The sequence below is a fragment of the Panthera pardus genome, unplaced genomic scaffold (genome assembly GCF_024362965.1).
Source record: "Panthera pardus isolate Hobbes unplaced genomic scaffold, ASM2436296v1 HiC_scaffold_13, whole genome shotgun sequence".
NCBI classification, from domain to species: domain Eukaryota; kingdom Metazoa; phylum Chordata; class Mammalia; order Carnivora; family Felidae; genus Panthera; species Panthera pardus.
The window spans coordinates 87,603,960-87,620,835 of record NW_026526688.1 but is presented as its reverse complement, the minus strand read 5'-3'; the positions used below and the strand labels follow the sequence as shown (position 1 = coordinate 87,620,835).

Here is a 16,876-nt window from a genome sequence, read left to right as displayed (position 1 = left end):
ATACAACCTTGGGTTGTCATTAATTCTACTGTGAAGACTGTCTGTCTACACACAGACTAATGACTACCATCCCTAGAAATAGATACAATGTGTTTTTGAAATAATGGCTGGCTGTGAAAACAGATGTAAGAGTTTTTATGTGGGTTCTCAGACATCAGTGCAGGCTTGGGAAACACCAGATAGCTGAGATGGTGATGAAAATGGGGACTTTCCGATCCCTTCTTAAAAGCCCCTGTGCAGACCTAAAGTACTTGGCTGGAGGTTCAAGTGGAATAACATGAATGCAGCTTTGATAGAGCTTGCTGACCATGCTGATTCCTCTGCGGTGTCCAGGAACTCTTATAAAGAAGGATGTATAGAAAGTGATCCTTAAATCCCACCTCAGATGCTCAGTATTTTTTAAAAAGACTGAATGAACCTCTTCCTAAAGAAAGAATATCTCTGTAAGAATGTCCTACATCTCACAACCTGGCATCCCTCCCTAAAATGGGCACACCACCAGAAACACAATCTCATTTCATAGAAGGGACAGAAAAGTGTGCAGTCCAGTCTTTTGTGGTAACCAGGAAGACATAAAAATAGAAGTAATTCTGAACTTGTCCCCCGGGGAAGACGCTTTGGAGCCCTAGTTAGAATAGGTTGTTTAGATGTGAGCCCACTCTTCTCCTAAAGTTAATGAAGCTCATTTGGGAAGAGGGAAAGAGGGAAGAGATAAAAAGTCTTTACAGTCACCAAGATCTGTGGCAGGGCTATTTGGTGATGCTTTCCATGGCTTGAGACTCAGTAAATCAGACAGGCAGACCCTGCTTCTATGAGTGAGTGCTCAGGTATCAGAGGTCAACTTGGTAGATCTTATGAACTGATAGGATTCTACCTGAGAGTGAAAGATAATACAGAAGGCCTAACTCGTAGGGATAGAGATACATTGTCTTCCACAAGCTTGTCAGAGAAGCCCTTTCTGAGAAGGTAGCATTTAGGATAAGAAGTCAGCCTTGCAAATAGCAAATGGGAAGAGCAACCCAGACAGTTGAAACAGTGCAAGGTAGGATTCAAGGTCAAAAGGAGCACGACATACTTGAGGTATGAATAGAAGTGCATTGACTGGGAATGTGGTGAGAGAGCAAATGACTCAAAGGAGTTAGGGAGGTAAGCTAAAAGTCGAGCAAAAAAAAAAAAAGAATAAATGAGCAAATAAATGTGCGATTACTATAAAGCATATCTGCATTCCACTTATCAAATTCGGGAAGAAAGGATCCTCTAAGTACAAAGTGAGTAGTGACTGTTTTATACAGAAAAGGAAGGCAAAATCAATCCTCAGAACCTGCAGAAATAAAAGAATTTAAAGTCTTGGAGAAAGACAACACGAACGTGAGAAGTAGATACAGGGCTTCACAGTAAGGAAGACACCCTTCTCCCCACCTTTCAAGAAAGCTGATGAAGAAGAAATTTCCCCCCAAGGTTCCCACACTGGGAAAGCACCAATACAAAGAAAAGCCCCCTTGTTTCTTTCCATGGACAGTGGAAAGTTTCTGCTTTGTTTTTGCTTTTGTGTTTGTGTGTGTGTGTGTGTGTATTTTAGTGAGATAAAAGCTATTTACTGACACTGAGTAAAACATATACAAAGAATTCTGAGGAACAAGCTGAAAACTTTCCCTTGCTTATTTTCTCACACAGAGACCCATATTGCCCTGAAGGCAGGATGTACCAGTTTTCCTTTCTGGAAAAGCAAACAGGCAGTAAGCTTCACTGAGAGAGCAGATTTTGTCCTTAAAGACCTGCAGGGCAGACATCCTTCTAGTGAGTGGTAGTAGGTATGGTCGCCCCCAGTGTCAAGACAGGGCCAGCTAAGGGAATCGAGGGCACAGAATAGTGTCTGTAAAACTTCAAGACCATGGCTCAAAACATGTTAAGGGATATCCTGTGTGCTTAAGATTTTCTTACCAGGGAAAGAACACCCCTTAATTGGCTTTTGAGAAGACAGTAGTCATTCCCACTGACAATAAGTATGACAGAGTCATAGTGAGAAGAATTATTTAGATAACTATGACCATAACTGTCAATTTCTAGACTAAGTAGAATTTAGTCTTCAAAAAAGAGATCTTTCAATCACGAAATTCTGGAACTGGAAGATAACTGGAAGTACAAGTCATTAATCTCCCTATTTTTCAAATTAGGAAAATGAAACAGAGACAAAGCAGGTGATTTAAAGACAGCTATAACAGGTGCAAGGTCTATGAGTTTCATGCGCTCTCCCCCTCATTCTTCTTACCGCTCCCAAGGGCGGTATAAACGAGACTCCTAAGACCCCCGAAGAGTGTAAAGGGAGTCCAAGCACAGCATGCCTCTTTGTGAATTTAATCAGTGGAAGTTTTCATCTATTTACTTCTTGCAAGAGAAAAACTGGGGCAAGGGTATGCTTAACATCTCCTTCTCTGAGAGTACATAGCCATGTGTACATGTTGCCTACGGAAGTCTACCGTAGCTAGCTCGGTGTACTTGGAGCAGAAGTGAGCATTGGTCAGAGGAGAAAATGAGTAAGACTCTAGACTCAGAGACATAGGTTTGTAACAATGCTTTGCCAACAAAATGTACTTCAGGGAAATTAGTCGTTCATTTTTAATTAAATCACCCTTTTATTTGAAGGGCAGATACATCCGTTTTTTAAGTATAGAGAGTAAAAGAAAATTTTAAAATATAAAGAGCTTAAAAAGGGGCAATAATTCAGAAATAATTACCAGGATCAGTAATTTTAAGAGTTTGGGACTCTGCACATTTCTGATGTCAAAATTTCAAAGTGAATTTTAGAACTCCTGTATCTCAGAGCGTATTTAATACCTTTGCAAATAATCAGCTCTTGTTTTTATTTGTATTTCACTATCAAGAACATGCTTTTCTCCCTTGAAGGTGCAATTAAAAATAATGATAATAATAATAATAATAATATATGAACTGCTGTTTTAGATAGTGTGATCTCTTAAAAATGTTATCATCTCTCTGACTCACTCTATTCCATTTCAATCTATAGTTCTGTAAGCCACAAAATGATGTGGTAGGCAGAATAATGGACCCCCAAGAGAGCTCTAGGTCCTAATCCTCAGCACTTGTGACTATGTTACTTTACATGGCAAAGGGGAATTATCTGTGCAGATGGAATTAAGGTTGTTGATCAGCTGACTTCAAAATAGAGGGATTGAGGCACCTGGGTGGCTCAGTCGGTTGAGCATCCAACTTCGGCAGGGGGCGGTCATGATCTCACAGTTTGTGAGTTTGAGTCCTGTAAATCGGGCTCTGTGGTGACAGCTCAGAGCCTGGAGCCTGCTTCGGATTCTGTATCTCCCTCTTTCTTTGCCCCTCCCCCCACTCATGCTCGCTCTCTCTCTCTCTCTCTCTCTCTCAAAAATAAATACACATTAAAAAAGTTTTTAAAAATAAAATAGGGGGGTTATTCTGGATCATCCAGAAGGGCCCAATTAATCACAAGGCATCCTTAAATGTGGAAGAGGGAAGCAGAAGAGTCAAGTGTCAGAATTACACAATGTGAAAAAGACCTGCATAGCCATTGCCAGCTTTGAAGACAGAAGAGGCCCGAGCCAAGCAATGTCGGGCATTGTCTCCAAGAGCCTCCAGAAAGGAACTCAGCCCTGACCTCCTCTTGATTGTAGCCCAGTGTGACCTACATTGGACTTCTGACCTCTAGAAGTCCAAACAACGAGACTAAGATGATAAACTTGTATTGTTTTAAGCTACCAAGTATGGTAATTTGTTACAGCAGTCACAGAAAACTAATATACATGACAAGGGAATATAAAATCACCCAGGTTTGCAAACAATATTAAATAAGTTAGAGTTAAGAAAAATAATTGAATTTGGAAATTAACTTCTCCACAATTTCATGCCACACTTTCCAAAAGGAAATTAACAAATTCAGCTTCTAAAAGAACATGAAAGTGGTGTTGTTTGCACAGAATACACAACTTGTTTAATGTTATTTTACCCTAACCATATTCTCTATTCTTCATTATTATTCCTTTTAAACTTCTGAACTGTCTATTATAAATTAAAAATAAAACTAATCTGTACCATTTTAGTTAAGTATTCTAATCAATCACTCAATATTTGTTGAGTTCTCTCTGCGCAGCTGTTCTCAGAGAATTTACTGTTTATGTTAAGAGATTAGCTTTTATTTTTTAACATAAAAAGAGTGGTACAATAAAAGTAGGAATTTTACAAATGAATTTTACAAATTCCATTAGATGGAATGATTTGAGAATATTCTAATAAATATTCATGGAACTATTAACAAAAAGGTATTTTTATTCAAGACTTTAAGGAGTAGTATAAAGCTTAGTCTGAGATAGATCTGCAAACTTTCAAAAACCAGCAATACAACAACAGCTCTTTTAAACATGTGATATAAATATCGGTGCTTAATTTTTAGAAAAATAGTTTGATTTACATTTGTATTATAAAATAATGAATATCAATCATTATTAATAAACACATATGACTCTATTTGAATAGTCTTATCCTTAAAAGAGAAAACTTAGCATTACTCACCACATACTACAAAATCTCTGATTACTTGGACATTTTTGCCTTCGCATATGTTGTGTTTATTATCGCTATCCTTTATGAGAATTTATTTTCAAATTACAAAAGCAGCACATGTTCATTTTAAATAGAGAATAACATAAATATGGTAAAAGAAAAAACTGACAAGTCTTGTCTTCTCCAATCATTGTCTCCATTAAGATACCAATATTAATAGCTTGGCATACGTTCTTATTAACATTTTTGTATGTTAACATAAACTAATCAATGTGTGTTCCTAAGTATTAGAGGGTGTTATTGTTGTTTTTACAAAAGTATGAACTTTCACTATACAAATGAGTCTTTTCTTGAGTCTGTTTTCCTTTTACTAATGTTTCACGGATGTCAGTATTGTCACTAGCTGCATAACATTCCATAGTTTGGACAGTAACACAGCATAATTTCTTCAACATTTCTCTATTGAGGAATATTTTAGATTGTTTTCAATTTTTATCACAGAACACAATGTTGATTCACATGTCTTTTTTGTATACACAAAATATTTACGGCTTATGTTTTTCAGATAGATTCTACAAAACACACTGCTGTGTTACATGTATACTCTTAATTTTAATAGGGGCGCCTGGGTGGCTCAGTCAGTTAGGCATACGACTTTGGTTCAGGTCATGATCTTACGGTTCGAGGGTTCAAGCCCTGCATAAGGCTCTGTGCTGAGAGCTGAGAGCCTGGAACCTGCTTCAGATTCTGTGTCTCCCTCTCTCTCTGACCCTCCCTTGCTCGTTCTCTCTCTCTCTCTCTCTCTCAAAATAAAAAGCATTAAAAATGTTTAATTCTAATAGATATTACAGATTAAATTCAAGAGTCAGATTACATTCCCAGAGTTGTGGCAATTTGACTCACAGACAGTACATGAAAATATGCATCTTTTTACCATCTAAATAACTGGATGTTTCAATCTTCTGATTATCAACAAACTTATGGTTGAAAATGGAATCTCATTGATCTTTTAATTGAATTTCACTCAAATTAAGCATCTCTTCCTATATTTCTTTTCCATTTGCATTTCTATTTCTGTGGAGGCCTGATTTTGTCTTTTGTTCCGTTTTTGTACTGAATAGCTTTCCCTTTCATTTCATTCTTAATTGGTAGGAGCTTTTAATATTTAGAGATATTTGTACTTATTCTACCATATGTCTTATAAATATTTTCTCTCAAATAATTTTTATATTTTGATGTTTTATTGTGTCTTTTTCCACATAGAAAATTTTAATTTTTATATAAAAAATTTGTCATTTTTTTACTTCTGAGGCACCACTGTAATTTTTTATTGAGAGGAAAGTAGTAATTAAGCATTTTGCGTTAGTCCTAATAGTTTTCCATTCATTTCTTAATTCACTAAATTCAATATTAAAAACATCCTGAAACTTGCTTACGTACCAAACTCTCTAACATTATAGTTTACCAAAAATTATTTTCAAAACAAAGTAATTCCTAAATTTAAAAATTCCTAATTTAAAAATTCCTAATAATTTTTTAAATGACATACATCTATAGAATTTGAATTTAGAGATTATCATCTTTATTGTTGATAATTGACATTTGCTGAGTTAGTAGCAGTGTCACTGGCTAAATTGCTCCCTAGAACATTCAGAATATTCTGTCATTATCAATATGAAATGTTGCACCTTTAAAATAAGACACAATAAACACATGTATCCATGTGTTTGTCTGTAAACAAATGAATAAATGTAGAGATAGATTAACAGCTTGGAGCCAGGTAAATTAGCAGGGATGGTAGGGATAATATGTGAGAAAAATTCAGTTTAGTGTAAAATTTTGCCATATTCTGTTACCTGAATCTTCCTAAATCTATCTATCTCCTTTATGGTAGTATGAAGGTCTGAACACCATTACATGAGAGATTAGGAATTGGCATCATTCTGAAAACCCATTACACCGCTGTATCTCATTCAGTTGAATAGAATGCAAAAGGTCGGCCTGGCATTCACATTCTCTTTTCTCCAAGGAAAATCCACTGATTTCAGAATTCTCATCAATCAGCTCTAGAAGCTGAGCAGAGCTTTTGACATCTTTGTGAAACAAAAGGGGATAAGTCTTGGACTTAAAGGTCCTGGGAGTACGCAGCTACCTGAAGGACAGCACCATTCTCCTAGTCTGCCCTGGGGTGTGACCTGGAAGCCGTGGAGGTGCTGGTTCTGGCTGGATACCGCGTGCATAAGGAGAACAAGCTGAGTCTGGCACCCCCGGGGACCTGGTCTGGCAGGTGTGCAAAGGACCCGCTTCGGGCTGGCTGCCCGGAGAGCAGAAGGATCTTGTGGCCTCTTCCCCTGAGCGCTTGGGCAGGAGATCCCAGAGACTCAGCCCAGCACCAGGGAGGCACCCTCCCTCTGCATACAGCTGAGGTTGCTCGGCCAAATCTCGAGGTCCCCAAAGATGCTGCAAAGTGAACTTCAACTACAACCTGGAGCAGGCAGATGAGCTAAAGCTGCAAATTGAGGAGATGGTGGAAGTGATACAGGGGAGTGGGGGTGACTGGTGGCTGGGGAATAAGAACAAGCAGCTGGCAGCCTTCCCATCCAACTTTGTGGAGTTGCTGGACAGTGGGCTCCTAAGCCTCAGGAACCCAGACATGCCTTCAGTCAGCCGTGGTCTCCAGTAGGCCTCCCAAGCTGAGCAGCCTGACCTATGACAGCCCTCTAGACTACCTGCAGACAGTCTTCCACACTGAGATCTACAGGGTCCTGTCCAACTACCAGCCTGAGGCCCCGGAGGAGTTGGTGCTGTGGAAGAAGGATGAGGTAAAAGTACTGAGGAAGACCATGGAGGTTAAGGAAAGTGGTATCTCGGGAATCAGCTCCTACTAAGGAATCAAAGAAGATGCTGCTCAGAACAGCCCTCCCTACAGTCAAGAAGCTGGTGACAGCTCCCCACTGGGCACAGTACAGCCAAACCATCTGAGACACCCAGTGGAGCCAGTTAGGAGTGCCCATCCCAGACTCAGGCTCCAGTGGCAGCTTCCTCGGGGGGGGGGGGGGGGTCCAGGCCACCCCGGCAGAAAGGGATTGAAAATCCAGGCTTCCTGGCAGTGCTCTGCAACCAATCACGAGAAAGGGCAGAGCAGCCTAGCAAAGGCCCCTCCTGTGAATAAAACCCCCACCCCAGAGAAGACTCTGTCTCCAGATAAGTCCCCCACCCCAGAGGAAACCCTGACTCCAGATAAGGTCCCCATCTCAGAGGAGGCCCTAACTCTGGAGTTCAAGTTTCTAGCCCCAGACAACTCCACCCTGGAGGAGAGCCTGACTGGACAAGTGCCCCCAGCTCAGACAGTGCCATTTCTGGGGATGAGGCCCCTGTCCCAGAAGTCCCACCTGAGGATGAAGCCCCTAGCCAAAAGATGGCCCTTCTTGGTGACAAGACCTCCACCCTAGAAAAGGTCTCAACCCCTGAGCAGGCGCTCTCTGAAGAGACGTTCACCAGAGACAACACTCAGTTCCATCACTTCTTTCTGGAGCAAGCCCTGCCAAAGTTCAAGTCTCTTGTAGCCAATAAGACTCAATCCCAAGAAGTCCACATGCCAGAGGAGCCCCACCTCTGCATGATGATGCACCATCTCTATCAGAGGGACAGCCCCCGCTTCCAGTCCAAATCCAATCCAGGGTCCATGCCTGCCCTTGAGAAGGCTACAACCCTCTTCTCCGAGGCACCTGGGAGCATGAGGCTACCTCGAAAGAGGCTGTACTCCCCAAAGAGGAAGTGCCCCAGAGAGAGCAGGCATCCTACTCGAAAGAATCCTCATCCCATCAAGTCAACTCCAGACCTTGAAGACACTCCCACCCTACTTTCCTTGGTCCCACAAAATCTCAGGGACAGCAAACATGATAGGTGATATAATGAGGCTACAGGATGAGATGCAGTCTTTAAGGAAGTGTGGGAGCAGATGGGGAGTGCAGCTAGAGAGGAAGCTGGCCGACATCTGGGAGGAGCTGAAGACCGAGAAGTAGAAGCTCCAGCTGCTGGAGGTGCAGATGAAGCAGGGGACTCAGGAGTTCAGGATCCGGGGCTCCATCCATGCACAGATGCAGAGGCACCGAGGATGGGGCAGGGAGGGACTAAGGCAGGACTCCGGGGGGGGGGGGGGGTCACATTCCGGCCACCTCCTTTGCACACAACTTTGAGAAATGCAAAACCCTGCCTTGTACGTGGAGGGGAAAAAAAAAAAGACAGGAAGTAAAAAGAAAAGATTTTAAAACAAAAGGTCCCAGTAAAATCTCTCAAGCTCTAGATTAGGAACCTAAAAGCTATGGTTTAAAAGAGTAAAAAGGAAACATGCCAGCCCTCATAAGGGCTGCAGCTACCTTCATATGAAATAAGCATGTTTAAATAATCTAGTATCAACAGGATTCTTATCCACCTGACAGAAGTCAAGGCAAATCATCTCTGAGTAAAGATAATTGTGCCTTAAGCATCAAATTATTTTTACAAATTTTCACACCAATATCCAATTCTCAATCACAAATAAGCACATGAAGAGATGGATTAACTTGATGAAAAACAAACAATAAACAGTAGAAACAGATCTTCAGAGATCCAGATAAGCAAAAGAGACTTTAAAAATGAATATGTTGCTTAAGTTCGAGAAACCAAAAGACAAGAATAAGAATACTGCAGAAAACTAGAAAGTATTAAAAAAATAATAACCAATAGAAACTCTAACTGAAAGATACAAAACCAAAATGTAAAAGTACTGGATAGATTTAACAGCAAATTAGACACAACTGAAGAAAGAATTAGTAAACGACGAGGCAAGCTATAAAGAAAATAAGCATCTGAAAGCATGGAAAAACAAATGGAATATACAGAAGAGAATATAGAAGGCATAGGGACATGGTAAAAAAAAATTACATGGTCTATTATATGTGTAATTGGAGAAGAAAGAGGTAATGAGGTGAGGTAATATTTGCAAAGATAACAGCTAAAAATTGTTGCAGTCATACATTTCTACAGTCTCCAATTGTTACGATGCATTGGTATACTATAAATCATAAAAATGAATGACTTCTAGTTATATCAAAATAATATGAATTAATCTTACACACATAATATTAAGGGGAGGCAGCCAAACACACATATGATTTGTACATATAAAGTTCAAAAACAGACAAAATTATGTTATAATGTCAGAAGTCAGAATAGCAGTTATCTTTAAGACAGAAGAAGAAAATACTGATTGAAGAGTCATAAGGCAGGCTTCTGAGTGCTGACAGTGTTCTATGTGTTGACCTGGGTGTCAGTTACCCAGGCATATTCACTTTGCAATATATATATATATATATATATATGTATATATATATATATATATATATATATATATATACATATATATATATATATATATATATACACATAGTTTACATTGTATAAATTTGTTATACTTCATATAAAAGTTTAAAAATAAAGCAAAATAATAATTATAATATGCTTTTGGTAGAGAAAAATATTAATTCCAAAAACAAAAATAAATTTATTTTTGTAATATTTATTTATTTTGAGAGGGAGAGAAGGAGGAGAGGGACAGAGAGAGAGAGAGAGAGAGAGAGAGAGAGAGAGAGAATACCAAGTAGGCTTCACACTGTCAGCACAAAGCTGGATGTGGGGCTCAATTTCACAAACTGCGAGATCATGACCTGAGCAGAAAGCAAGAGTCAGACATGTAACCCACTGAACCACTCAGGCATCCCAAGAAATTTATCATTTTAATATGGTTCTTAAATTAAGAATTACATTTTAAGATTTACATTTTAAATATGTAACTATTAGTAAGACTATAGACTGTTCCACAGTTTCTGCAATTTAGGACTCCTCTGATGAAAAAAAAAGGTTTACTACAGCTCACTCTAGCAAAAAGAACCTTTGTAATTATAAGATTTTTCCAGTATTTTTTATTTTTCTGATTTCCAAAATGGTCAGATAGAATATATAAATACTGAAAGCTGCGTGTGAATGTCTTTCCTTTTTCAGAAACATGACTTCTATATACTAAGTAATATATATGCACAAAGAACCTGCTAGTCATAATGTCCATTCTGGTTCAGATTCAAGGCAGCAAGTTATAAGAGGGATCCCTTTTAAATTATCTGATTAAGTTAACTGAGCAAATCTTGATTGCTTGCTTGATATGGAATCACTGATATACAAAAATTTTATGATGAAATCTATAGCCTTAAATTATATTTTAATGAGACTCGAAGAAAGTATATATCATCACCAATAGTTGAAACTATTTAGTGATTTTAACAAGGTATCAATATGCCAAACACAAAGAAAATATGTGAAATCTCATTATTAGGTGTGAATGCTAAAATTGAGGGGTCATTTCATTGTTTAACAAATTCCTAGGAACAGGAAACCTAATCATTTACAATGATTACTGTTGATAATCTAAAGCATGAACTACTCTGAGACTTGCCAAGAGAGATGTGAAAAGACATTTCTTCAATCAAGTGTAAGAAAAGCCATAGAGATCAACTTTAATAATAAATAAGTGTTGAAATGTCAAGAGAAATGTTATAAAAACTAATCTATATATCTCTGCACTATTTTTTAAACTTCTTTTCATGTAGTTTTATCCTTTTAAAGAGGGCAACTTATGAAAGAATAACAAAATTGAAGTGTACGTCACTGAAAATTTTTTTCATATAAATAAATCCATGAATCAGCATGTACATAGAGATACACTTATATTTGTATCATCGCACTTAACACATCATCCTAAAACTGTATATTTATTTATTCCCCCAGTGCATTGTAAGCACTACATAGGCAGGAGACAATATCTTGTTTACATTCCCAGGACCTTACACAATATGATACTCACTAAACACTTGTGGCACTTAACTGAGACTTAAAAAAATAGTCTTATTTCAGCAATCCCCCCAACTTAAATTATAATAGCAAATTTACACTAGTGCCCCATCTTATTATTTAAAATAAAGAGCAGAGAAATAAGGCCTCTGGGCAGAGACTAATCTCTGCTTCTCAAAATTCATGCCCTTCCTCATTATTAATAATAGAACTCCAATTTTTAGCTGTGCACTTGCCATCCAGTAAAAAGACCTTTCCTTGCTTCCCTTGCAGTTTAGTACAGTCGTGTTAGCAAGGCCATTCAGGCAATGAGTACTTTCAAAAGGAGAAGGCAAGTAAACAAATTATATATTAAAATACAAAATATACATGATAAAACTAAGTATATTATCAAATTCAGAATGCTCTAATACCACCATATGGTAGTGTGTTAACCTCCTAACTATATACGAATAAAAGGACAAGCTATTGTAACTATAGCTACCATAATTTGTTAATGAATACACAATATAAAAAAGGTAAAGTGTGATATCAAAAATATGTTACATGTTAATTGTGTCTCAAAAAAATAAGAGAAAAGTTAAAACCAAAGGTACAACTGAAAGAAAGAAAGAAAGAAAGAAAGAAAGAAAGAAAGAAAGAAAGAAAAAAAGAAAGAAGAAGAAAGAAAGTCAAAGTGTAGAGTTTTTGTATATGACCAGATTTAGGTTGATATTAACATAAAAGACTATTATAGCTACAAGATATTTATGTAAACCTGATGGTAACCACAAAGCAATGACTTACAGGAGATCACAAAAGATAAAGAAAGTGAATCAAAGACCACTATGGAAATTCCCTAACCCAAAAGGAAGGCAGTAAGAGAGGAATAAAGGAACAAGGAAATTTACAAAGCAGCCAAAACAATAAGATGGCATTAGTAAGTTCTTACCCATCAAAAATGAATTCGATTCTCCAATCAAAAGGCATAGAGTTGTGGTGCCTAAGTGGCTGTCAGTTAAGTGTCCAACTCTTGATTTCAGCTCAGGTCATGATCTCATGGTTGTGAGATGGAGTTTTGAGTCAGGCTCCACGTTGGGTATGGAGCCTGCTTAAGATTCTCTCTCTCTCTCTCTCTCTCTCTCTCTCTCTCTCTCTCTCTCTTCTCTCGCTCTCTCTCTTTCTCCCCCCTCCCTCTTCCTCTCCCTTTCCCTCTCTCCCCCACACCTCCCCTGCTCATGTGTTGTGTGCTCTCTCAAAAAAAAAAAAAAAAAAGGCATAGGGTGTCTGGATGAATAAAAAACAAGACTCAACAAAATGTTGTCTACAAGACATTAACTTCAGCTTTAAAGACACACATAGATTCAAAGTGAAGTGATGGAAAAAGATATTCCATGCAAATGGGAACAAAAGAGAGTGGGGTAGCTATACTTGTATCAAACAAAAAGGACATTAAGCCAAATAATGCAACTAGAATAAAAAAAGATAATGATAAAAGGGTTATTTCATCGAGAAGATGTAACAATCATAAATACATATGCACCCAACACTGAAGTACCTAAATGTATTAAGCAAATACTAAAGGATATGAAGTGAGAAACAGATAACAATATAATGATAGTTGGGGATTTCAATACCCATATTCAACAACGGAAAATCATCCTGACAGAAAGTCAATAAAAAATATTGGAATTGAACCATATTTTAGACCAAATGGTCCTGACATATGCAAAACATTCATCCAACAGCATCAGAATAAACATTCTTCTAAAGTGCATACAGAACATTCTCCAGGATAGATCATACAATAGGCTACAAAACAAAGCTTCACAAATGAAAGAACATTAAAATAAAATCAAGTATTTCTTTCCAATTTCAATGGTTTGAAAATAGAAATCAATAATGGGAGGAGAGCTGGAAAGTTCAAAATATGTGTAAATGAGACAATATATTCTTGAAAAGCAGATTTGCCATCAAAAGGGAATTCAAAAAAATCTTGATTAAAAAAAATCTTGATATAAATTAAAATGAAAACACAATATACCAAAGTTTATAGAATTCAGCAAAAGTAATTCTACATGGGAAGTTTATAGCAATACATTCCTACAATTTAGAAAAAAGAAAGATTTCAAATACATAACATTACATATCAAGGAACTAGAAGAAGAAAAACAAACTAAGCCCAAAGTTAGTAGAAGGACAGAAATAACAAAGATCAGAGCAGAAATAAATGAAATAAAGACCAGGAAGACACTAGAAAAAAAAAAAATCAACAAAACTAAATGCTAGGTTTTTGAAAAGATAAACAAAATTGACAACAAAACTTAGGATAGACTAGAGAATAAGAAAGAAAATACAAATATTTAAAATAAGAAATGAAAGAGAAGACATTAAAACTAAAAACACAGAAAAACAAAGAATTATAAGAGACTATTATCAACAATTATACTCTAACAAATTGGATAATCTAAAAGAAATGGATAAATCTGGAAACATGGAACCTACCAAGGCTGAATCACAAATAAATAGAAAATATGAACAGACCAATAACAAGTAAGGAGATTGAAGCAGCAATTAAAAATGTCCTAACAAAGAAAAGCCCAGAACCAATCCTTCTCAAAGTCTTCCAAAGGTTGGAGTGGAGGGAACACTCTCAACTCATTTTAAGAAGCCAGCATTATCCTGATACTCAAACCAGATAAGATCACTATAAGAAAACCAAAGGCCAGTATTCTTGAAATATATAGATTCAAAAACTCCCCCTAAAATATTATCAAACCAAATTCAAGAGCACATGAAAAGGATCATACACCATGATCAAGTGGGATTTATCCCAGGGATGAATGATGGTTCGACATAGGCAAATCAATAAATGAAATACACAGTTAGTAGAATGAAAGATAGCAATCATATAATCATCTCAATATATGCAGAAAAAGCATTTGTCAGAATACAACATCCTTTCATGATAAAAACTTTCAACAAATTGGGCATAGAAGAAATGTACCTCAAAATAATAAAAGTGATACATGACAAGACCACAGCTAACATCACACTCAATGGTGAAAGACTGAAAGCTTTTTCTCTAGGATCAGGAAAAAGAATGTCCATTCTCACCATTCCTATTCAACATACAACTGTAAGTTCTAGCTAGAGCCGTTAGGCAAGAAAAAGAAATAACAGGCATTCGAATTAGAAAGGAGGAAGTAAAATTGTGTCTGATTGCAGATATGATTTTATACTTAGAAAATCCCACAGACTCCACCTAAACTGTTAGAACTAAGCAACAAATTCATTAAAGTTGCTGGAAACAAAATTGACATGCAGAAAACAGTTGTATTTACATACACTAACAATAAAATATCTGGAAAAGAAATAAAGAAAACAGATTCATTTATAATAGCTTAGAAAAATAAAACAAAATAATTAGGAATAAATCTAATCAATGAGGTGAGAGTTCTGTATACTGAAAACTAGAAGATTTTGATTAAAGAAATTGAAGATACAAATAAATGGAAAGATATTCCATGCTCATGGACTTGAAGAATTAATATTGTTAAAATGACCATACTCCCCAAAGCAATCAATCTATAGATTCGATATAATCCTTATCAAAATTCCAATGAAATTTTGTATGAAACCACAAAAAAACCCAAATAGCCGAAACAGTCTTGAAAAAGACCAACACTGGAGGCATCATACTTCCTGATTTCAAACCATACTTTAAACCAATAGTAATCAAAGTAATGTGGTACTGGCATAAAAATAGACACATAGGAGAACTGAACAGGACTGACAGCCCAGAAATAAGCCTGCACATACAGATCAACTAATATTTGACAAGGGAACCAAGAATACTTGTTGAGGAAAAGATAATCTCTTCAATACATGGTGTTAGAAAAACTGGATAATCACATGTAGAAGAATGAAACTGACCCCTACCTTATATTATTCACAAAAATTACTTTGACATTAATTAAAAACCTAAACATAAGGGTTGAAACTGTGAAACTTCTAGAAGAAAACACAGGGAGAAAACTCCTTAACATTAGTCTTGGAAACATTTCTTTGGATATTACACCAAAAGCATAAGCAACAAAAACAAAAATAAATATGTGAAACTACATCAGACTAAAAAACAAAATAATTCTGCTTTTGCACAGCAAAAGAAACAATCAACAGAATGGAAAGGCAATCTACAGAATGGTAGAAAATATTTTCAAATCATATGTCTGATAAGGGGGTTTACATCCAAAATATATAATGAATTCATACAACTCAATAGCAAAATGCCAAATAATCTCATTAAAAAACAGGCAGAGGAACTGAATAGATATTTTTCAAGAGAAGATATACAAATGATCAACAGGGACATGAAAAGATGCTCAAATTTATTAATTATCAGGGAAATACAAATGAAAACCACGATGAAATATCACCTCACACCTGCTAGAATGTTTATTACCAAAAGACAAAAGATAACAAGTGCTGGTGAGGATGTGTTGGAAAAAGGAACACTTGTAGGCTGTTGGTGAGCATGTGAATTGGTATGGTCATTATGGAAAAAAGTATGGAGTGTCCTCAAAAAATTGAAAATAGAACTACCACGTAATCCAACATTTCTACTTCTGGGTGTATATCCAAAGGGAATAAAATTAGGATATCAAACAGATATATGAATATCCATGTTCACTGCAGCATCATTCGCAATAGCCAAGATACAGTAACAACCTACATAACCATCCAGGGATGGTAGATAAAGAAGATGTGGTATATATGTAGACAATGGAATACTATTCAGCCATGACAAAAAAAAGGTAAATTTGCCATTTGTGACAACATTGATACACCTGGATGCATTATGCTACGTAAAAGAAGCCAGTTGGAGAAAGACAAATACTGTATGGTCTCACTTATACGTGGAATCTGAAAAAGCCAAACTCCTAGACAGTAGAAGGATGGTTAGAGTAGAAAGGTGGTTACCAGAGGCTTGGGGGTAGAGGAAACAGAAAGATGTTGATCAAACGGAACAAAATTCCAGTTATAAGATGAATAAGTTCTGGGGATCTAATGTACAGCATGGTAACTATAGTTAATAATACTCTATTATATATTTGAAAGTTGTTAAGAGAGTAGATCTTACATATTCTCACCACAAAAAAAGAAATGGTAATTATGTGAGGTGACGGATGCATTAACTTACTGCTACTCTGGTAATCATTTGGCAATATATAAGAGTATCAAATCAACATGCTTTACACCTTAAACAAAATGTTTATATGTTATATGTTATATGTCAGTTACACCTAAATAAAGCTAGGGGGTGGGAAAACCATCTGAAATAGATAATAGCACCATTTCCTATACTACAAGTGAGGAAACCAAGGCACGAAAAGATCAAATAATTTGCCACACGTCATCAACTCAGTGAGTGGTAGGTAGATCTGGGTTTTGAACCCAACAA

The 16,876-nt window shown here is 36.7% G+C and overlaps 1 pseudogene; it reads left to right on the top strand.

Moving 5' to 3' along the window:
- The first annotated feature begins 277 nt into the window (after nucleotides 1-277).
- LOC109246762 (CD2-associated protein-like) lies at nucleotides 278-7,552 on the top strand (annotated as a pseudogene).
- Nucleotides 7,553-16,876: the final 9,324 nt, after the last annotated feature.